The sequence below is a fragment of the Lithobates pipiens genome, unplaced genomic scaffold, assembly GCF_037356315.1.
Source record: "Lithobates pipiens isolate NorthernLeopardFrog02 unplaced genomic scaffold, aLitPip1_a1.2 Scaffold_23, whole genome shotgun sequence".
Lineage (NCBI taxonomy): Eukaryota > Metazoa > Chordata > Amphibia > Anura > Ranidae > Lithobates > Lithobates pipiens.
This window is the reverse complement of record NW_027507785.1, coordinates 143214015-143236133: the sequence shown is the minus strand read 5'-3', so window position 1 is coordinate 143236133 and position 22119 is coordinate 143214015. Positions and strand designations below refer to the sequence as shown.

At 46.3% G+C, this 22119-nt stretch overlaps 2 non-coding genes and 13 pseudogenes across 2 annotated transcripts; all 15 read right to left on the bottom strand.

Annotated features, from left to right (window-relative positions):
- Nucleotides 1-752: 752 nt before the first annotated feature.
- On the bottom strand, nt 753-871 carry LOC143928847 (5S ribosomal RNA; annotated as a pseudogene).
- A 100-nt stretch (nt 872-971) lies between these two features.
- LOC143928463 (5S ribosomal RNA) lies at nt 972-1089 on the bottom strand (annotated as a pseudogene).
- A 327-nt stretch (nt 1090-1416) lies between these two features.
- On the bottom strand, nt 1417-1535 carry LOC143929057 (5S ribosomal RNA; annotated as a pseudogene).
- Nucleotides 1536-1643: 108 nt separating this feature from the next.
- On the bottom strand, nt 1644-1762 carry LOC143928961 (5S ribosomal RNA). Its single transcript, XR_013262533.1, has one exon. It is a non-coding gene; the product is annotated as a 5S ribosomal RNA (ribosomal RNA).
- Nucleotides 1763-10683: 8921 nt separating this feature from the next.
- On the bottom strand, nt 10684-10802 carry LOC143929078 (5S ribosomal RNA). Its single transcript, XR_013262534.1, has one exon. It is a non-coding gene; the product is annotated as a 5S ribosomal RNA (ribosomal RNA).
- A 108-nt stretch (nt 10803-10910) lies between these two features.
- Nucleotides 10911-11029, bottom strand: LOC143928924 (5S ribosomal RNA; annotated as a pseudogene).
- A 323-nt stretch (nt 11030-11352) lies between these two features.
- LOC143928489 (5S ribosomal RNA) lies at nt 11353-11471 on the bottom strand (annotated as a pseudogene).
- Nucleotides 11472-11578: 107 nt separating this feature from the next.
- Nucleotides 11579-11697, bottom strand: LOC143928800 (5S ribosomal RNA; annotated as a pseudogene).
- Nucleotides 11698-12453: 756 nt separating this feature from the next.
- On the bottom strand, nt 12454-12572 carry LOC143928792 (5S ribosomal RNA; annotated as a pseudogene).
- Nucleotides 12573-14251: 1679 nt separating this feature from the next.
- On the bottom strand, nt 14252-14370 carry LOC143928455 (5S ribosomal RNA; annotated as a pseudogene).
- A 1010-nt stretch (nt 14371-15380) lies between these two features.
- On the bottom strand, nt 15381-15499 carry LOC143928636 (5S ribosomal RNA; annotated as a pseudogene).
- A 106-nt stretch (nt 15500-15605) lies between these two features.
- On the bottom strand, nt 15606-15724 carry LOC143929047 (5S ribosomal RNA; annotated as a pseudogene).
- Nucleotides 15725-15831: 107 nt separating this feature from the next.
- On the bottom strand, nt 15832-15950 carry LOC143928831 (5S ribosomal RNA; annotated as a pseudogene).
- A 322-nt stretch (nt 15951-16272) lies between these two features.
- On the bottom strand, nt 16273-16391 carry LOC143928772 (5S ribosomal RNA; annotated as a pseudogene).
- A 5049-nt stretch (nt 16392-21440) lies between these two features.
- LOC143928784 (5S ribosomal RNA) lies at nt 21441-21559 on the bottom strand (annotated as a pseudogene).
- Between the last annotated feature and the right edge of the window lie 560 nt (nt 21560-22119).

The following is a 22119-nucleotide window of genomic DNA, read 5'->3' as shown; positions in this document are numbered from 1 at the left end:
AACCTTCTTGACAAACGCCAAGATGGTCACCTTGGCAAACATGCAGAAAAATAAACAGGTCGTCGACACCAAAAGCATTAAAAAAAGCCTATGGCACCTGATAATCCCAGGCAGTCTCCCATCTAGGTACTAACCAAGCCAGACCTTGCTTAGTATCTGAGATCAGACGAGATAGGGTGCATTAAGGGTGATGTGGACCTAGACGATCTCTTTGGCCACTCTCAACCCTCTTGACAAACACCAAGATGGTCACCTCGTCAAACAAGCAAAAAAATAAAACAGGCCATCAACGCCAACAACATATTAAAAAAAGCCTATTGGCACCTTGTATTCCCAGGCGGTCTCCCATCCAGGTACTAACCAGGCCAGACCCTGCTTAGAATCTGAGATCAGACCAGATTGGGCGCATTCAGGGTGATGTGGCCATAGGCGATCTTGCTGGCCACTCTCAACCCTCTTGACAAACGCCAAGATGGTCACCTCGGCAAACAACCAGAAAATGAACAGGTCGACAACGCCAACATTAAAAAAAGCCTACGGAACCTGGTATTCCCAGGCGGTCTCCCATCCAGGTACTAACCAGGCCCTGCTTGGCATCCAAGATCAGACTAGATCAGGCGCATTCAGGGTGATGTGGCCGTAGGCGCTCTTGCCAGCCACTCTCAACCCTCTTGACAAACGTCAAGATGGTCACCTCGGCAAACAAGCAGAAAAATAAAACGGGTCGTCGACGCCAACAACATTTTTAAAAAAACCTACGGCACCTGGTATTCCCAGGTGGTCTGCCATCCGGGTACTAACCAGGCCTGACCATGCTCAGCATCTGAGATCAGATGAGATCAGGCTCATTCAGGGTGAAGTGGCCGAAGGCGATCTTAATAGCCACTCTCAACCCTCTTGACAAACGCCAAGATGGTCACCTCGGCAAACAACCAGAAAATTAACAGGTCGTCGACGCCAACATTAAAAAAAGCCTACGGCACCTGGTATTCCCAGGCGGTCTCCCATCCAGTTACTAACCAGGCCCGACCCTGCTTAGCATCTGAGATCAGACGAGATCAGGCACATTCAGGGTGATGTGGCCAAGGCGATCTTGCCAGCCACTCTCAACCCTCTTGACAAGATGGTCACCTCGGCAAACAAGCAGAAAAATAAAACAGATCTCCGACACCAACAACATTTTTAAAAAAAACTACGGCACCTGGTATTCCTAGGCGGTCTACCATCCAGGTACTAACCAGGCCCGACCATGCTTAGCATCTGAGATCAGACGAGATTGGGCGCATTCAGGGGGAATTGGCTGAAGGCGATCAAATAGCCACTCTCCCCCCTCTTGACAAACGCCAAGACGGTCACCTCGGGCAAACAAGCAGAAAAATAAAACAGGTTGTCAACGCCAACAACATATTAAAAAAAAGCCTATAGCACCTGGTATTCCTAGGCAGTCTCTCATCCAGGTACTAACCAGGCCAGATCCTGCTTAGTATCCAAGATCAGACGAGATCGGGCACATTCAGGGTGATGCGGCCGTAGGCAATCTTGCTGGCCACTCTCAACCCTATTGACAAATGCCAAGATGGTCACCTCGGCAAAAAAGCAGAAAAATAAAACAGATCGTCGACACCAACAACATATAAAAAAAAAGCCAACAGCACCTGGTATTCCCAGGCGGTCTCCCATCCAGGTACTTACCAGGCCCGACCCTTCTTAGCATCCGAGATCAGATGAGATCAGGTGCATTCAGGGTGATGTGGCCGTAGGCGATCTTGCTGGCCACTCTCAACCCTCTTGACCAACGCCAAGATGGTCACCTCGGCACACAAGCAGAAACATAAAACAGGTCGTCGACACCAAAAACATATTAAAAGAAAAGTGTTAGGTCACCTTGAGGCGAGGTGACAGATGCACACCGTAGGGATCAGGAGTGCACCGCAAGGTTGTGAACCCTAACACGCCAAAGTCGGTAACGGAAAACAGTAGAAGAGCACACGGCAGGTAACAGGAAGCTAACACACAAAGGAATACACAATGGTTGATCAGCACTGATGGCCTGCAGTGCACAGGTTAATATAGGGCTCCCTGATAGGGCCTGGGGTGGAGCCATGCTTAGAGGAGAGGTTATAAAAACCACCAGGTGAAAGTGGCTGGCCTCTTAGTCTGAACACGTGATGGGAGGTAAGCGAACACAGGAAGATCACTGCATAACCATGACAGTACCCTCCCTCTTACGAGGCCTCCCCCTCCCCCGCCTGGGTCCAGGCTTAAAGGGAAACTCCAGATGGAACCTCCTTGACAGACAGGGAGCAAAGACCTCAGATGCAGTGATCCAAGACCTCTCCTCAGGGCCCAACCCTTTCCAGACTACGAGGTACTGAAGAATGCCTTTACGGAGCCAGGAATCCAAAACTTGACTAACCTCGTATTTTAGATTATCCTCAGAGACCGAAACAGAGGTAGGGAGAGGACGAGAGGACTTCGGGACTAAAGGCTTTTTAAGAATGGGTAAGGGCATGAGAAGATCAGGAGTCTGAGCAGGGTCCCCCACACCCTTAAAGATGAGCTGGGCATCCATAACAGGACCACCAGACTGGGCATAGGTCAGTGGATCCCTGAGGTCAGGTTGGTTAGAAAGTGACATGTCACAAGAGTCATGCTGGATAGCTGCAACACAAACAGAATGCAGAGAACCCTGAGAAAAAGATTGAAAACCCCTCCTGGCCGAATGAGGAATTCTTTCCAAAGGATGGATTGAGCCTCTTAAACGGGTTTGAACGGACATAGTAGCAGTAGGGTGAGGCCAGGTCACCGAAGGTACTGAACAAGAAGCAGGAAACTCATTGGGCATGGCCTGGACTGGCATAACTGGTGCAGAGGTCAACTGAATAGTATTATCAGGTGTAGCGACCATCTCAATCGCATCACAGGGCATAGCAACTGTGGAACTTGCAGACAAGTTAGCCTGGCTGTGCGTCCAAGGGGTCTTAGGGACAGACAAAGGTGTAGTAATATGGCTGAACCAGAGTGACTCCATCTTTGTAAGTTCATATGGGATTATGCTTAGGTTCTGTATCTGCAGACTGTAGCAGTTTTTCTGTAAACATGCACATAAGGAAATATAGCTTGCATAGGCAGTCTCATTCTATGCTGTCTAAATAAAGAGATTGTGTCACAATATGTCTGGGCCACATATCCCATGACTGTGATTCAGAAGCAGATGACATGCATAATGATATCTAATGATGGTGTGTAATGTACGCCTATGTATTAACCACACCCATGTTCTATGCAATGATTGGCTGATAAGGGTGCATATAGAGTGCAGCCCCTCCCACAATAAATTAGACAACTGCTAAGCTGTAAATGTGCTGGTCTACTTTTTTGTGTTGTCTCCTAATGCTGCAGCATTAGTTAAAGGGTCTCGTGAGTATTGTAATTGCGTTAGTTACACCTAGCTGGTCTTTGTCAGGTAAAAAGAAATACCATTTTAATCACAACAGAATGGAGGCACTCGCTGAGATTTTGGAATTTAGGAATTTAGGACTTGGCAGGGTGTGGTCAAACGTTGAAGCTTTAACAGACACAACCCTGGCCAGATAAATTTTAGTTAAGAGAATTGTGAGACGGACCAGGCTGTTAAGAAGTGGCTTATGAGAAGCCTGTGTATGTCCTTGGTGGGACTCTGTTTAAAAACCTAATATTAGGCTCCTTTAGGGTAGGAGAAGGAAAAAAAGGGTAATGGGGCAATTACCAATTACTACCGGAACCCACAAAACTGCTACAAACTTTTGCTCTATCTGGCTTTTCTTGTCTATCGCATTTGTATTAAAGTAATAAGATATGTGTTGTGTTGTGTGGGATACAGAGCTGTATGGAAGGTAAGGCAGCCCCTGTTTTCACTGTTATATGATGTCCCAAAAGGGGAAAATTAGATTAGAGTGAAGTAAATTTCCCTTGTTAAATTTCTCTGCTTGAGAAGTGCATAATTTGTTTGCACATGTTTAACATGTGTTTTGGTAACTCTTGGAAGGGTATCGGAATGGTATTTTTTGCAGGTTGTAAAATGTATGTGTTAGGTGGAAGGGGGTTGATTTTGACAGGTGGGTATTTTGGAAGAATGCCCAGGAGTGATGAGATTTAAGTAAGTGAGTAAGATGTTAATTAAGAATATCCTACATTTATTGAAGGTAAAGTAAGTGAAGTTAGAAGGTAAAGGAGAGATTTGAGTTATTTATTAAAGGAAGGTGTGCATTTTGCAAGGTTTTTCAATGCATTGTTCTTTTTATATACAAGCCGGGTTTCAAAGCCATTTTAGAACTGACATAGAAGGAAGAAAAAAAAAGTGAAGTAAAGTTACATTTAGAAAATGGGAAGTTAGCAGAGCTTGTTTTGAGAGTTAAAAGGGACATTCTATTTGCGTTGAGGAAATGATTTTAAAGGACAGCCGGGATGGGAGGTTTTGGGCAGGTAAGGAAATTAACATAGAGAGAGTTTTGTTTAAAATAAGGATTTTTAGAGTGTCACAGCTAGTTTCATTTGGATTGTCAGATAAAAGGTGTTGTTAAACTAGGGATGTTTTAGTGTAGACTTGTTTATTTGTGTGTCTGTTCATTGATTATTTGTTTATTGTTGTTTTCTGAAGTTATAATGAGTCGGTACAGGTGGGTTGGTGGGATGTGCAGATCAGTGCAGATCCCTGTTTGGCAACAGGCACGGGAAAAGGGTTCAACCAAGGGTAAAAAGAGAGAGAGCTGGTGGGGAGGCTAGAAACCTTGTTTAAAGCACCCCACCTCGTGAAATGAGCAGCCCTGGTGCTGGGGTCTCGTGAGACTTTTGCGGGATTACGGTACCAGAGATTCATAGAGACATCAAGATGTTGGTTTATTGGGCAGTGATTAAATTGCTGCTGGATGCACTGACAGGGGGACATGGTTACTGTTTTGGGGGGTCTGAGTTAGGTAGAGGGAGAATATGAATCTTCCTGCTTCCCCCCTCGGATTCCCCCAGATTCCCTCATCGCTCTCCGATTCTCCACCTCTGAGCTGGTGGGTTTGGGGGTGTGAATTCTGACATGAGGCAAAAGGGTCGCAGTTTTATGGACTGACTGTTTCTGTCGGAGGGAAAACATGTTTAACCACCTTCAGACCGGACCATTTTGCTGGTAAATGACCAGAGGTCTTTTTACAATTTGGCACTGCGCTGCTTTAACTGGTAATTGCGCGGTCATGCAATGTTGTACCCAAACAAAATTTGCGTCCTTTTCTTCCCACAAATAGAGCTTTCTTTTGATGGTATTTGATTGCCTCTGCGATTTTTATTTTTTGCGATATAAACGTAAAAAGACCGCAAATTTTGAAAAAAAATGATATTTTCTACTTTTTGTTATTAGAAAAATCCAATAAACTCAATTTTAGTCATACATTTAGGCCAAAATGTATTCAGCCACATGTCTTTGGTAAAAAAAAGTCAATAATTGTATATTTATTGGTTTGCGCAAAAGTTGTCACATCTACAAACTAAGGTACATTTTCTGGAATTTACGCAGCTTTTAGTTTACGACTGCCTATCTCATTTCTTGAGGTGCTAAAATGGCAAGGCAGTACAAAACCCCCCCAAATGACCCCATTTTGGAAAGTAGACACCCTAAGGAAATTGATAAGTGGCATGTTGAGCCCATTGAATATTTTATTTTTTTGCCTCAAGCGATTGAATAATGACAAAAAAAATTTTTTATTTTTTTTTACACAAAGTTGTCACTAAATGATATATTGCTCACACATGCTATGGGAATATGTGAAATGATACCCCAAAATAAATTCTGCTGCTTCTCCTGAGTACGGGGATACCACATATGTGGGACTTTTTGTGAGCCTAGCCGCGTACGGGGCCCTGAAAACCAAGCACCGCCTTCAGGCTTTCTAAGGGCGTAAATTTTTGATTTCACTTCTCACTACCTATTACAGTTTTGAAGGCCATAAAATGCCAAGATGGCACAAAACCCCCACAAATGACCCCATTTTAGAAAGTAGACACCCCAAGCTATTTGCTGAGAGGCATTTTGAGTCCATGGAATATTTTATATTTTGCCACAAGTTGCGGGAAAATTACAAACTTTAATTTTTTTTTATTTTTTTTCACAAAGTTGTCACTAAATGATATATTGCTCACACATGCTATGGGCATATGTGAAATGACACCCCAAAATAAATTCTGCTGCTTCTCCTGAGTACGGGGATACCACATATGTGGGACTTTTTGGGAGCCTAGCCGCGTACAGGGCCCCGAAAACCAAGAACCGCCTTCAGGTTTTCTAAGGGCGTAAATATTTGACTTCACTCCTCACTACCTATTACAGTTTTGAAGGCCATAAAATACCAAGATGGCACAAAACCCCCACAAATGACCCCATTTTAGAAAGTAGACACCCCAAGCTATTTGCTGAGAGGCATGTAGAGTCCATGGAATATTTTATATTTTGCCACAAGTTGCGGGAAAATTACAAACTTTTTTTTTTTTTTCTTCACAAAGTTGTCACTAAATGATATATTGCTCACGCATGCCATGGGCATATGTGAAATGACACCCCAAAATAAATTCTGCTGCTTCTCCTGAGTACGGGGATACCACATATGTGGGACTTTTTGGGAGCCTAGCCGCGTACGGGCCCCGAAAACCAAGCACCGCCTTCAGGCTTTCTAAGGGCGTTACAGTTTTGAAGGCCATAAAATGCCAAGATGGCACAAACCCCCCCCAAATGACCCCATTTTGGAAAGTAGACACCCCTAAATTTAGGGGTACACTAGTGAGACTAGGTAATAAATGGCGGGTGCCCTGAAACTATAAAAAAAATAACTAACCAACCAGCGTCACCTGTAACAGTTATATGGTGATCACTGGTGAAAGGGTTAACTAGGGGGCAATCAGGGGGCTTTATGCGGTAGTATATGGGGGTCCCTGGTGCTATAAAAAGCTGCGGCGAACCTAAATACCTACCTGCCTAACTAGTGTCACCTGTGACACTAATACAGTGATCAGAAAAACGATCGCTTATTAGGCTGGGTTCACACTGGAGCGATGCGGGAACGCCACGATTCTGCTGCGGACCAAAAAAAGGGTCCCGTGCGAGTTTGTGGCGGGTGCGACACTAATTCAGCCATACTATCTGTATGGCTGAACTCGAATCGCACAGAGATCGGATGTGATTTGCACTGCAGTGCGGTGCGAATCACATCCGTTCTCATAAACCGCTGCAATGTGAACCCAGCCTTAGTGACACTGGCGACGGGGGGTGATCACGGGGTTAAACCTTTATTGGGGGGGTTAGGGGGGTACCTTAGAACTAAAGGGGGCTAACCCTAACTGCCCTAACAGTTATTACAGTCACAAATGACACCCGCCGGGTGATCAGGGGGTTAAACCTTTATTAGGTAATAAATGGTGGGTGCCCTGAAACTATAAAAAAATAACTAACCAACCAGCGTCACCTGTAACAGTTATATGGTGATCACTGGTGAAAGGGTTAACTAGGGGGCAATCAGGGGGCTTTATGCGGTAGTATATGGGGGTCCCTGGCGCTATAAAAAGCTGCGGCGAACCTAAATACCTACCTGCCTTACTAGCGTCACCTGTGACACTAATACAGCGATCAGAAAAACTATCGCTTATTAAGCTGGGTTCACACTGGAGCGATGCGGGAACGCCATGAATCCGCGGCGGGTTCCCGCATCGCATGCCTCCCGGCGGCAGTTCACACTGCCCTATGCGAACTGCTGGGAGTGTCAGTGAAATGTTAATGACACCCCCAGATCAGTTCGCATATCGCAGTGCGATCTGCAAACTCGGATCGCATGGTGTGAACACCCATGCGATCCGATTCTGCTGCGGGCCAAAAAAAGGGTCCTGGCGAATTTGCGGCGGGTGCGGCGGGTGCGACACAAATTACGCCACGATTCTGCTGCGGACCAAAAAAAGGGTCCCGTGCGAGTTTGTGGCGGGTGCGGCGGGTGCGACACTAATTCAGCCATACTATCTGTATGGCTGAACTCGAATCGCACAGAGATCGGATGTGATTTGCACTGCAGTGCGGTGCGAATCACATTCGTTCTCATAAACCGCTGCAATGTGAACCCAGCCTTAGTGACACTGGCGGCGGGGGGTGATCACGGGGTTAAACCTTTATTGGGGGGGTTAGGGGGGCACATTAGAACTAAAGGGGGCTAACCCTAACTGCCCTAACAGTTATTACAGTCACAAATGACACCAATGCAAAAAAAAAAAAAAAAAAAGCAATTGGTGTCACTGTGACTGGGGGGGCAGGGGTAATTGGGGGGGTGATCGGGGGTAAAGGGGGGGTGTGAGTGTGCCTGGCATGTTCTACTGTATGTGTGGTGTGTTGGTGCAACTCACCGAACCTCTCTCCTCGGTGTCGGAACGAAAAATACCGACACGGAGGAGAGAATACATCACTTCCTCTCCTGTGTTTACATTACAGGAGAGGAAATGATGTCACGGGACATTTTCATTCGTCGGGAGCGATCGCGAGGGGGTGGCCATGAATGAATGGCCGTCCCCTCGTCCGGGATCGCTCCCGAACGAATACCGACCGCCGCAGGCACCGGGCGGGGGCCCGATCGGGCCCCCGACCGGCGGGCAGGCAAGGACGTACATGTAAGCCCTTATGCCTGCCCGTGCCATTCTGTCGACGTACATCGTCGTGCGGCGGTCGGCAAGTGGTTAAACACTTCTCCCACGACTGTCTCTGCTTCAGGGACTGTTTGTGGACTGTGGTTAGTGGCAGTCCTTGGGTCGCACTGTTCACAGTTTTATAAGACGGACACATGGGTAGAGGGAACTGGTTAATGGAGAGAAATGCTTAATTTTATGTGTATGTGAATTTTTGTCTTGTCTTGGAATTCCAATTTAGAGTATAAGATTGTTTTTGTTTTCTGAATTCAGATAGATGGTTGGGTAGTTGATATATGTCCTATGATCCTGCTAAGACAGAGAGCATTGCTAAAGTGGGCAGGTAAAAGGGACAGAGTAGGGTACTCATCTGTGTGTGGTGCTTTAAGAGGATTGAATCGCGGATTTGGACAAATTCAGATTACTATTTGAGTGATCCCTCCTGTCCAAAGTACTGTTTAGCACAATGCACAGAGGTACATATCCGCTCGCAGAGATCTGCTATTTTGTTTCGGGTGGAAGAGGGGAACAAACTTCAACTATATTTTCACCACGGTTTTTGTGGGGAGTATATTTTTATATTTGCATTCCATAGTCAGCAAGTCAGAGACTTGGCAGGGGGTGTTCCTCGGATCGAAGGGACAGGGGGCTCAGGCTGCCTAAAGAACGGGGAGTGCTGGCGTCTTTTTTCCAGGGCCCTCTCCTGAAAGCGAATATCGATCTGGTTACACAAGGTGATGACACTGTCCAGATCAGCAGGAAGGGATCTTCCTGCTAATTCATCCTTCACTCTATCAGAGAGGCCATGTAAAAAGGTTGCAACTAGGGCCTCATTATTCCAGCTCAATTCAGCTGTGAGGATACGGAACTGAAGAGCATACTGTCCCACAGATGCAGACTCTTGACGGAGACGTAAAAGAGCACTAGCCGCTGAGGAGACACGACCCGGTTCCTCGAAGATATTCCGAAAAAGTTTCAAGAAATCAGACAGGCTAGAAACCACTGGATCACCCAGTTCCCACAGAGGGGCGGCCCAAGCCAACGCCTCGCCGGACAGGAGGGATATGATATATGCGACTTTTGCCCGATCGGACAGGAAGCTTTGGGGCTGAAGTTCAAAATGAACCCCCTGCAAGCCTTGGAGTCCCCAGAGAAACGGGCCGGAGCTGGTAGTTGTAATGAATGTGTGGCTGCGACTGATGCGATAGATGCACCAGCAGATAGCGGTTGAGGTTGTTGAACCGGGGGTCCTAATGAGGCCTGAACCTGTTCAACACGCGATGCCAAATCCTGAAGGAATCGCATCATCTGGGACTGATGCGATTCTTGGGTCTCAAGTCTGCGAACTAAGCTCTGCAATGGATCATCTGCAGGAAGCGGCACGTCAGCCGGGTCCATGGCTGATCAAACTGTCAGGTCACCTTGAGGCGAGGTGACAGATGCACACCGTAGGGATCAGGAGTGCACCGCAAGGTTGTGGACCCTACAGCTGACTGCTGCGGACGGGAGACAGGTCCCACCGGGGTTAGAGCTCAAAATTCCCTGAGGCGCGGAGTCTAAGAGCCAGCAGGTGTTCACCAGAGCCTGGAGTGGTGAGGATGGACTTGGCTACAACTGACTCCAGGTCGTGACCCCCAGGGTCTCCCAGCTCACACCCACAGTAGGCAACAGGAGGATAGGGATGGTGAGGGACAAAGCCAAGGTCGGGGGCCACAAGCAGACAAGAATAGTCGGGGACACGCCAAAAGGTCAGGATCACAGGCAAACAGGGATAGTCAAAGACACGCAAAAGTCGGTAACGGAAAACAGTAGAAGAGCACACGGCAGGTAACAGGAAGCTAACACACAAAGGAATACACAAAGGAATACACAATGGTTGATCAGCACTGATGGCTTAGAGGAGAGGTTATAAAAACCATGAGGTGGAAGTGGCTGGCCTCTTAGTCTGAACACATGAGGGGAGGTAAGCAAACACAGGAAGATCACTGCATAACCATGACAAAAAGCCTACGGCACCTGGTATTCCCAGGAGGTCTCCCATCCAGATACTAACCAGGCCCGACCCTGCTTAGCATCCGAGATCAGATGAGATCGGGTGCATTCAGGGTCATGTGGCCGTAGATGATATTGCCAGCCACTCTCAACCCTCTTGACAAACGCCAAGATGGTCACCTCGGCAAACAAGCAGAAAAATAAAACAGGTCGTCGACGCCAACAACATATTAAAAAAAAGCCCACGGCACCTGGTTTTCCCAGGCGTTCTCCCATCCAGGTACTAACCAGGCACGACCCTGCTTAGCAACCGAGATCAGATAAGATGGGGCGCATTCAGGGTAATGTAGCCATAGGTGATCTTGCTGGCCACTCTCAACCCTCTTGACAAATGCCAAGATGGTCACCTCGGGAAGCAAGCAGAAATATAAAACAAGTCGTCGATGCCAACAACATATTAAAAAAAGCCTACAGCACCTGGTATCCCCAGGCGGTTTACCATCCAGGCCTGACCCTGCTTAGCATCCGAGATCAGACAAGATCAGGCGCATTCAGGGTGATGTGGCCGTAGGAGATCTTGCTGGCCATGCTCAACCCTCTTGACGAACGCCAAGATGGTCACCTCGGCAAACAAGCAGAAAAATAAAACAGGTCGTTGACGCCAACAACATATTTACAAAAAGCCTACGGCACCTGGTATTCGCAGGCGGTCTCCCATCCAAGTACTAACCAGGCCTGACCCAGCTTAGCATCTGAGATCAGACGAGATGGGGTGCATTCAGGGTGATGTTGCCGTAGGCGATCTTGCTGGCCACTCTCAACCCTCTTGACAAATGCCAAGATGGTCACCTCAGCAAACAATCAGAAAAATAAAATAGGTCGTCGACGCCAACAAAATATTAAAAATTGCCTACAGCACCTGGTATTCTCAGGCGGGCTCCCATCTAGCTACTAACCAGGCCTGAGCCGGCTTAGGATCCGAGATCGGAAGAGATCGGGCGCATTCCGGGTGATGTGGCCGTAGGCGATCTTGCTGCCCACTCTCAACCCTCTTGACAAACGCCAAGATGGTTACCTCAGCAAACAAGCAGAAAAATAGAACAGGTTGTCGACGCCAACAACATATTAAAAAAAAGCCCACGGCACCTGGTATTTCCAGGCGGTCTCCCATCCAGGTACGACCCTGCTTAGCAACCGAGATCAGATAAGATGGGGCGCATTCAGGGTAATGTAGCCATAGGTGGTTTTGCTGGCCACTCTCAACCCTCTTGACAAACGCCAAGATGGTCACCTCGGCAAACAAGCAGAAAGATAAAACAGGTCGTCGACGCCAACAACATATTTTAAAAAAGCCTGCAGCACCTGCTATTCCCAGGCGGTCTCCCATCCAGGCCTGACCCTGCTTAGCATCCGAGATCTGATGAAATCAGGCGCATTCAGAGTGATGTGGCCATAGGCAATCTTGCTGACCACTCTCAACCCTCTTGAGAAACGCCATGATGGTCACCTCGGCAAACAAGCAGAAAAATAAAACAGGTAGTCAACGCCAACAACATATTAAAAAAAAGCCTGCAGCACCTGCTATTCCCAGGCGGTCTCCCATCCAGGCCCAACCCTGCTTAGCATCCGAGATCATATGAGATCGGGCGCATTCAGGGTGATGTGGCCATAGGGGATCTTGCTGGCCACTCTTAACCCTTTTGACAAACGCCAAGATGGTCACCTTCGGCAAACAAGCAGAAAAATAAAATAGGTCGTCGACGCCAACAACATATTAAAAAAAGCCTACGGCACCTGGTATTCCCAGGCGTTCTCCCATCCAGGAAATAACCAGGCCCGACCCTGCTTAGCATCCGAGATCAGACGAAATCGGGCGCATTCAGAGTGATGTGGCAATAGGCGATCTTGCTGGGCACTCTCAACCTTCTTGACAAACTCCAAAATGGTCACCTCGGCAAATATGCAGAAAAATAAAACAGGTCGTCGATGCCAACAACATATTAAAAAAAGCCTATGGCACCTGCCATTCCCACGCTGTCTCCCATCCAGGTACAAACCAAGCCCCCACCCTGCTTAGCAGGTAAGATCAGATGAGATGGGGCGCATTCAGGGTGATGTGGCCGTAGGCGATCTTGTTGGCCACTCTCAACCCTCTTGACAAACGCCAAGATTGTCACCTCGGCAAACAAGCAGAAAAATAAAACAGGTCGTCGACGCCAACAACATATTAAAGAAAAAGCCTTCATCACCTGGTATCCCCAGGTGGTCTACCATCCATGTACAAAACAGGCCTGACCCTGCTTAGCATCCGAGATCAGAGGAGATCAGGTGCATTCAGGGTGATGTGGCCATAGGAGACCTTGCTGGCCACTCTCAACCCTCTTGACAAACGCCAAGATTGTCACCTCAGCAAACAAGCAGAAAAATAAAACAGGTCGTCGACGCCAACAACATATTAAAAAAAGCATACGGCACCTGGTATTTCCAGACGGTCTACCGTCCAGGTACGACCCTGCTTAGCATCCGAGATCAGATGAGATGGGGCGCATTCAGGGTGATGTAGCCATAGGCGATCTTGCTGGCCACTCTCAACCTTCTTGACAAACGCCAAGATTGTCACCTCGGCAAACAAGCAGAAAAATAAAACAGGTCGTCGACGCCAACAACATATTAAAAAAAGCATACGGCACCTGGTATTTCCAGACGGTCTATCGTCCAGGTATGACCCTGCTTAGCATCCGAGATCAGACGAGATCAGGCGTATTCAGGGTGATGTGGACGTAGGAGACCTTGCTGGCCACTCTCAACCCTCTTGACAAACGCCAAGATTGTCACCTCAGCAAACAAGCAGAAAAATAAAACAGGTCGCCGATGCCAACAACATATTAAAAAAGCATACGGCACCTGGTATTTCAAGGTGGTCTCCCATCCAGGTACAACCCTGCTTACCATCCGAGATCAGATGAGATGGGGCGCATTCTGGGTGATGTAGCCATAGGCGATCTTGCTGGCCACTCTCAACCCTCTTGACAAACTCCAAGATGGTCACCTCGGCAAACAAGCAGAAAAATAAAACAGGTAGTTGACGCCAACAACATATTAAAAAAACATATGGCACCTGGTATTCCTAGGGGTTCTCCCATCCAGGTACTTAATAGGCCCGAACCTGCTTAGCATCTGAGACCAGATGAGATGGGGTGCATTCAGCACCCTGAATGCACCCCATCTCATCTGGTTGCCATAGGCGATCTTGCTGGCCACTCTCAACCCTCTTGACAAATGCCAAGATGGTCACCTCAGAAAACAAGTAGAAAAATAAAACAGGTCGTCTACGCCAACAAAATATAAAAAATTGTCTATAGCACCTGGTATTCCCAGACGGGCTCCCATGCAGGTACTAACCAGGCCCGACCCTACTTAGCATTCAAAATCAGACGAGATCAGATGCGTTCAAGGTGATGTGGCAGCAAGCGATCTTGCTGGCCACTCTCAACCCTCTTGACAAACGCCAAGATGTCACCTTGGCAAACAAGCATAAAAGTATAACATTTCCTTAGACGCCAACAACATATTAAGAAAAAGCCTATGGCACCTGCTATTCCCAGGCGGTCTCCCATCCAGGTGCTAAGCAGGCTCGACCCTGCTTAGCATCCGAGATCAGACAAGATCAGGCGCATTCAGGGTGATGTGACCACAGGTGATCTTGCTGGCCACTCTCAACCCTCTTGACAAACGCCAAGATTGTCACCTCGGCAAACAAGCAGAAAAATAAAACCGGTCGTCGACGCCAACAACATATAAAAAAAAAGCCTTCATCACCTTGTATCCCCAGGTGGTCTACCATCCATGTACAAACCAGGCCTGACCCTGCTTAGCATCCGAGATCAGATGAGATCAGGCGCATTCAGGGTGATGTGGCCGTAGGAGACCTTGCTGGCCACTCTCAACCCTCTTGACAAACGCCAAGATTGTCACCTCAGCAAACAAGCTGAAAAATAAAACAGGCCGTTGACGCCAACAACATATTAAAAAAAGCATACGGCACCTGGTATTTCCAGGCGGTCTCCCATCCAGGTACGACCCTGCTTAGCATCCGAGATCAGATGAGATGGGGCGCATTCAGGGTGATGTAGCCATAAGCGATCTTGCTGGCCACTCTCAACCCTCTTGACAAACTCCAAGATGGTCACCTCGGCAAACAAGCAGAAAAATAAAACAGGTAGTCGACGCCAACAACATATTAAAAAAAAACTACGGCACCTGGTATTCCCAGGCGTTCTCCCATCCAGGTACTTAACAGGCTCGAACCTGCTTAGCCTCTGAGACCAGATGAGATGGGTGCATTCAGGGTGATGTTGCCATAGGCGATCTTGCTGGCCACTCTCAACCCTCTTGACAAACACCAAGATGGTCACCTCAGCAAACAAGTAGAAAAATAAAACAGGTCGTCTACGCCAACAAAATATTAAAAATTGCCTATAGCACCTGGTATTCCCAGGTGGTCTCCCATCCAGGTACTAACCAGGCCCGACCCTGCTTAGCATACCAAATTAGACGAGATCAGATGTGTTCAAGGTGATGTGGCGATGTGGCAGTAGGCGATCTTGCTGGCCACTCTCAACCCTCTTGACAAACGCCAAGATGGTCACCTTGGCAAACAAGCAGAAAAATATAATAGTTCCTTAGACGCCAACAACATATTAAGAAAAAGCTTACGGCACCTGGTATTCCCAGGCGGTCTCCCATCCAGGTGCTAAGCAGGCTCGACCCTACTTAGCATCCGAGATCAGATGAGATGGGGCGCATTCAGGGTGATGTAGCCATAGGCGATCTTGCTGGCCATTCTCAACCCTCTTGACAAACACCAAGATGGTCACCTCGGCAAACAAGCAGAAAAATAAAACAGGTAGTCGACGCCAACAACATATTAAAAAAAACTACGGCACCTGGTATTCCCAGGCGTTCTCCCATCCAGGTACTTAACAGGCTCGAACCTGCTTAGCCTCTGAGACCAGATGAGATGGGGTGCATTCAGGGTGATGTTGCCATAGGCGATCTTGCTGGCCACTCTCAACCCTCTTGACAAACACCAAGATGGTCACCTCAGCAAACAAGTAGAAAAATAAAACAGGTCGTCTACGCCAACAAAATATTAAAAATTGCCTATAGCACCTGGTATTCCCAGGTGGTCTCCCATCCAGGTACTAACCAGGCCCAACCCTGCTTAGCATACCAAATCAGACGAGATTAAATGTGTTCAAGGTGATGTGGCAGTAGGCGATCTTGCGGGCCACTCTCAACCCTCTTGACAAACGTCAAGATGGTCACCTTGGCAAACAAGCAGAAAAATATAACAGTTCCTTAGATGCCAACAACATATTAAGAAAAAGCTTACGGCACCTGGTATTCCCAGGCGGTCTCCCATCCAGCTGCTAAGCAGGCTCAACCCTACTTAGCATCCGAGATCAGGCGAATTCAGGGTGGTGTGACCGTATGCGATGTTGCTGGCCACTCTCAACCCTCTTGACAAACGCCAAGATTGTCACCTCGGCAAACAAGCAGAAAAATAAAACGGTCGTCGACGCCAACAACAATTTAAAAAGCATACGGCACCTGCTATTTCCAGGCAGTCTCCCATCCAGGTACTAACCAGGCACGACCCTGCTTAGCATCCAAGATCAGATGAGATGGGGCGCATTCAGGGAGATGTAGCCATAGGCGATCCCACTGGCCATTCTCAGCCCTCTTGACAAACGCCAAGATGGTCACCTCGGCAAACAAGCAGAAAAATAAAACAGGTTGTCGACGCCAACAACATATTTAAAAAAAGCCTACAGCACCTGGTATTCCCAGACGGTCTCCCATCCAGGCCTGACCCTGCTAGGCATCCGAGATCAGACGAGATCAGGCGCATTCAGAGTGATGTGGCCATAGGCGATCTTAATGGCCACTCTCAACCCTCTTGACAAACGCCAAGATGGTCACCTCGGCAAACAAGCAGAAAAATGAAACAGGTCGTCGACGCCAACAACATATTAAAAAATTGCCTACAGCACCTGGTATTCCCAGGCGGTCTCCCATCCAGCTACTAACTTTTTACAATTTCGCACTGGACTGCTTTAAGTGGTAATTGCGCGGTCATGCAATGTTGTACCCAAACGAAATTTGTCTTTTTCTTCCCACAAATAGAGCTTTCTTTTAATGGTATTTGATTGCCTCTGCGATTTTTAATTTTTTACGATATAAAAGGAAAAAGACTGAAAATTTTGAAAAAAGAAGGTTCAAGTTAAGGATTTCTGACTTCGACAGGTTAATTTAAAAATTTGAGAGTCGTCCATATTGTTCCAGTTCTTTAAGTGCCAGCGGGATCGATGTTCTGGGGTTTGCTATATATAGCAATAAGTCGTCGGCAAATGCCGATACCTTATATTCTCTTCCTCCCACCTCGACTCCCCTAAGATCCTGGTTCCTTCGGATCGCTACTAGAAGGGGCTCCAGAGTGATCACAAAGAGAATCGGCGATAGGGGACATCCCTGTCTTGTTCCATTGAACAATTCAAGGGGGCGAGACAGAGATCCATTCACCCTGATCCTGGCAGTCGGCCGAGCATATAACGCATTTACCCATCTCATCATTCTCTCACCCAGTCCCATATATTTTAGGGTCTCCTTTATAAACTCCCAATCCACTCTATCAAAGGCCTTCTCGGCGTCAACAGATAGAAGTAGTGTGGGGGTCTTCCTTCTTATTGCTTCTTGAATCAGAATGATCGACTTCAAGGAGTTATCCCTCCCATCCCGTCCCTGTACGAATCCCACCTGATCGGTATTTATCCAATCGGGGAGGAGTGTCTTCAATCGCTCGGCCATTATTTTCGCGTAGATCTTCACGTCCATATTTAATAGTGATATCGGCCTATAACTCTCAACAGCTGCCGGGTCTTGTGATAAGTATCCATCAGGCCACGGTGTGAGTAAAAGATAAAGTTATATGTGTATATATATATGTGTGTGTGTGTGTAAACTCTCTGGAGGTGGTGTAGTCAGTATGAATGTTAGTTTGAATGTTATAATGATGTTATAATGATAGAAAAGTATTTGGTGGAATGTGCGGTTACAATGTATTATCTACTACTCTTTTTTGATAAAGATAAATATTTGTAAAAAAAATCTGAAAAAAGAAAAAGAGAGACTCGAGAGAGAGAGAATATGGAGAGAGGAAAGCGAGAAGAGATAGAAGAGAGGGTGGGAGAGAAGAGAGAAAGAAGAGAGTGTAGAGAGAGAATCGAGAAGAAAAATGAGAGAAGAGGGAAGAGCATAGAGATGAAAGGGAGTAGAACAAGAGAGAAAGAAAGGTTTGAGAGAGGAGAAAGATAGAGCGAGAGAAGAAAGACATAGACTACATTGCTTAAAAGGGATATATTATCATAAAGTTTAATTCTCTAAAAATACCAAGGCGAAAGGGAGAAAATTATAAGACATAACGTCGACTCAACATTTGTTACATTTAGTCAGGTTCCGTTAGCCTTGTTCTGTCTATTTGAGACACCGTTGCAATCAATCAAATAATATCAATCATATCTTACATTTAATGTAATCCGTTTTTCATTTATATTTCCAATCTTATAGCCGACCTATTCTATTATTACTAGGTTATTATTATTAGCATAATTCATCTATCTTCGAAAAAACTATCAACATACATGTAAACTACAAAAGTAAACTTTTTTTTACATTGTGCTCTCTTTGGCGATATACAAATATTAAAACATATCATCTCATAAAATTATCGACATACTGTCTTAATGAGGGTTTTTCAAATATCTCGGACAAACTATAAACTTTATACACTGCTTTTCAAAAACCCATTTCGAGTATTACAACATCCATTTTGAGACCAATGCTGACTCAATGTTATCCTAAAATATATGTTTATTTTCTGTTTCTTAACCACTTCAGCCCCAGACCAATTGGCAGCCTAAGGACCAGAGGTCTTTTTACAATTTCACACTGCACTAATTTAACTGGTAATTGCGCGGTCATGCAATGTTGTAACCAAACGAAATTTGCGTCCTTTTCTTCCCACAAATAGAGCTATCTTTTGATGGTATTTGATTGCCTCTGCGATTTTTATTTTTTGCGATATAAATGGAAAAAGACAGAAAATTTTGAAAAAAAAAGATAATTTCTTCTTTTTGTTATAAGAAAAATCGAATAAACTAAATTTTAGTCATACAATTAGGGCAAAATGTATTCAGCCACATGTCTTTAGTAAAAAAAATGTCAATAAGCGTATTTATTGGTTTTTGCAAAAGTTATAGCGTCTACAAACTAGAGCACATTTTCTGGAATTTACACAGCTTTTAATTTATGACTGCCTATCTCATTTCTTGAGGTGCTAAAAAGGCAGGACAGTACAAACCCCCCCCCCCAAATGACCCAATTTTGGAAAGTAGACACCCCAAGGAAATTGCTGAGGGGCATGTTGAGCCCATTGAATTTTTTTTTGTCCCAAGTGATTGAATAATGATACAGAAAAAAAAAGTTTACAAAAAGTTGTCACTAAATGATATATTGCTCACACATGCCATAGTTATATGTGGAATTGCACTCCAAAATATATTCTGCTGCTTCTCCGGAGTACGGGGATACCATATATGTGGGACTTTTTTGGAGCCTAGCCGCGTACGGCACCCCGAAAACCAATCACTGCCTTCAGGATTTCTAAGGGTGCAAATTTTTGATTTCACTCCTCACTACCTATCACAGTTTCGAAGGCCATGAAATGCCAGAATAGCACAAACCCCCCCCCAAATTACCCCATTTTGGAAAGTAGACACCCCAAGCTATTTACTGAGAGGCCTTTTGAGTCCATGGAATATTTTATATTTTGACACAAGTTGCGGGAATATTACAAACTTTTTTTTTTTGCACAAAGTTGTCACTAAATTATATATTGCTCACACATGCTATGGGCATATGTGAAATTACACCCCAAAATAAATTCTGCTGCTTCTCCCGAGTATGGGGATACCACATGTGGGGGACTTTTTAGGAGCCTAGCCATGTACGGTACCCCGAAAACCAAGCACCGCCTTCAGGATTTAAATATAAAACGCTACCAAAAAAACTTTTAACGAACGCAGGGATCAGGCCTGACTCTGCAAACGCAACGCAGGTGCTAGCAGGTATCTGGGCTGATCCCACTAACAATGCGTTTTTTTGGAACCCTAAACTGCTGGGGACGCTAGTATAGATCTGATCAGATCAGATATTGATCTGTTCAGATACTATACCACTACGGGAGGTGTAAGCTTTGCGCGTGGGTGTTAGCAGTACTGGCACTAACCTAGCACTGCCTGGGGTGATGCAGACCCTATCTGACCCTAAAACCTAATTGATATCACCCACCGGGTCATCAGGGGGTTAAACCTTTATTGGGTAATAATTGGTGGGTGCCCTGATGCTATAAAAAGCAAACTTACTAACCAGAGTCACCCGTAACACTTATACGGTGATCACTGGTGAAAGGGTTAACTAGGGGCAATCAGGGGGTTAAAACCTTTATTAGGTAGTATATGGGGATCCCTGACGCTATATAAAAACCTGACTGGGAACCTAAATAACTAACTGGCTAACCAGCGTAACCATTGACACTTATGCGGTGATCGCTGGTGAAAGGGTTAACTCTAGGGGCAATCAAGGGGTTAAAACCTTTATTGGGTACTATATGGGGGTACCTAACGCTAGAAAAACCTGACGGTGAACCTAAAAAATAACTAGGTACCTAGCGGCACCAGTGACACTAATGCAGCGATCGGAAAAACGATCGCTTAGTAACACTGGCAAAAGGGGGTGAAAGGGTTACCTGGGGGCAATCAGGGGGTTATAACCTTTATTAGGTAGTATATGGGGCTCCCGGACGCTTTATAAAAACCTGGCGGGGAACCTAAATTACGAAATAACTAACTGGCTAACCAACGTCACCAGTGACACTTATGCGGTGATTGCTGGTGAAAGGGTTAACTCTAGGGGCAATTAGAGGGTTAAAACCTTTATTGGGTAGTATATGGGGGTACCTAATGCTATAAAAACCTGGCGGTGAACCTAAAAAAATAACTAGCTACCTAGTGGCACCAGTGACACTAATGCAGCAATCAGAAAAACGATTGCTTAGTGACACTGTTAAAAGGGGGTGAAAGGGTTAACTCTAGGGGCAATCAGGGGGGTAAAACTTTATTGGGGGGTAGGGGGCTACCCTGGACCTAACACTAACTGCCCTGACACTTTTTACTGTCACAACTGACACTAAATGCAGTGATCAGTAAATAAATAAACACTGCAATCAGTGACACTGTGACTGGGAGGGGGGGTGGGGGGCGACCGGGGGGTGATTTGTGTGCCTATGTGTACCTACGTGTCAGTGTAGAGATTGGTGCACACTTACTATGTCCTCTTCTGACAGTCCGGTCAAAAAGACCGCTCTGAGGAGAGTGACATCACTTCCTCCTGCCTGCGTTTACACTACACAGGCAGGGGAAGCTTCTCATTCGCCAGGTGCGATCAAGAGGGGATGGCCAGAAACCAACGGCCATCTCCTCATCCTGGATCGCTCCTGAAGCAAAACGGACCGCCGCAGCCATCGGGAGGGGTCCAATCGGACCCCCTACCCGCTGGAAGGCAGGCACGTATGGGTACGTGCTTGTGCCCGTACATGCCATTCTGCCGACGTATAATTACATGCGGCGGTCCTAAAGTGGTTAAAAAATTGCCTACGGTACCTGGTATTTCCAGGCGGTCTCCCATATGGGTACTAACCAGGCCCGAACCTGCTTAGCATCCGAGATTAGACGAGATCGGGTGCATTCAGGGTGATGTGGCTGTAGACAATCTTGCTGGGCACTCTCCACCCCTTGACAAACGCCAAGATGGTCACCTCGGCAAACAAACAGAAAAATAAAACAGGTCGTCAACGCCAACAACATATTTAAAAAAAACCTACGGCACCTGGTATTCCCAGGTTGTCTCCCATACAGGTACTAAACAAGCATGCTTACCATCCAACATCAGATGAGATGGGGCGCATTCAGGGTGACGTGACTGTAGGCAATCTTGCTGGCCACACTCAACCCTCTTGACAAACGCCAAGATGGTCACCTAGGCAAACAAGCACAAAAAAAAGGTCGTCGATGCCAACAACATATTTAAAAAAAAGCCTTCATCACCTGGTGTCCCCAGGTGCTCTACCATCCATGTACAAACCAGGCCTGACCCTGCTTAGCATCCGAGATCAGACGAGATCAGGCGTATTCAGGGTGATGTGGACGTAGGAGACCTTGCTGGCCACTCTCAACCCTCTTGACAAACGCCAAGATTGTCACCTCAGCAAACAAGCAGAAAAATAAAACAGGTCGTCGATGCCAACAACATATTAAAAAAGCATATGGC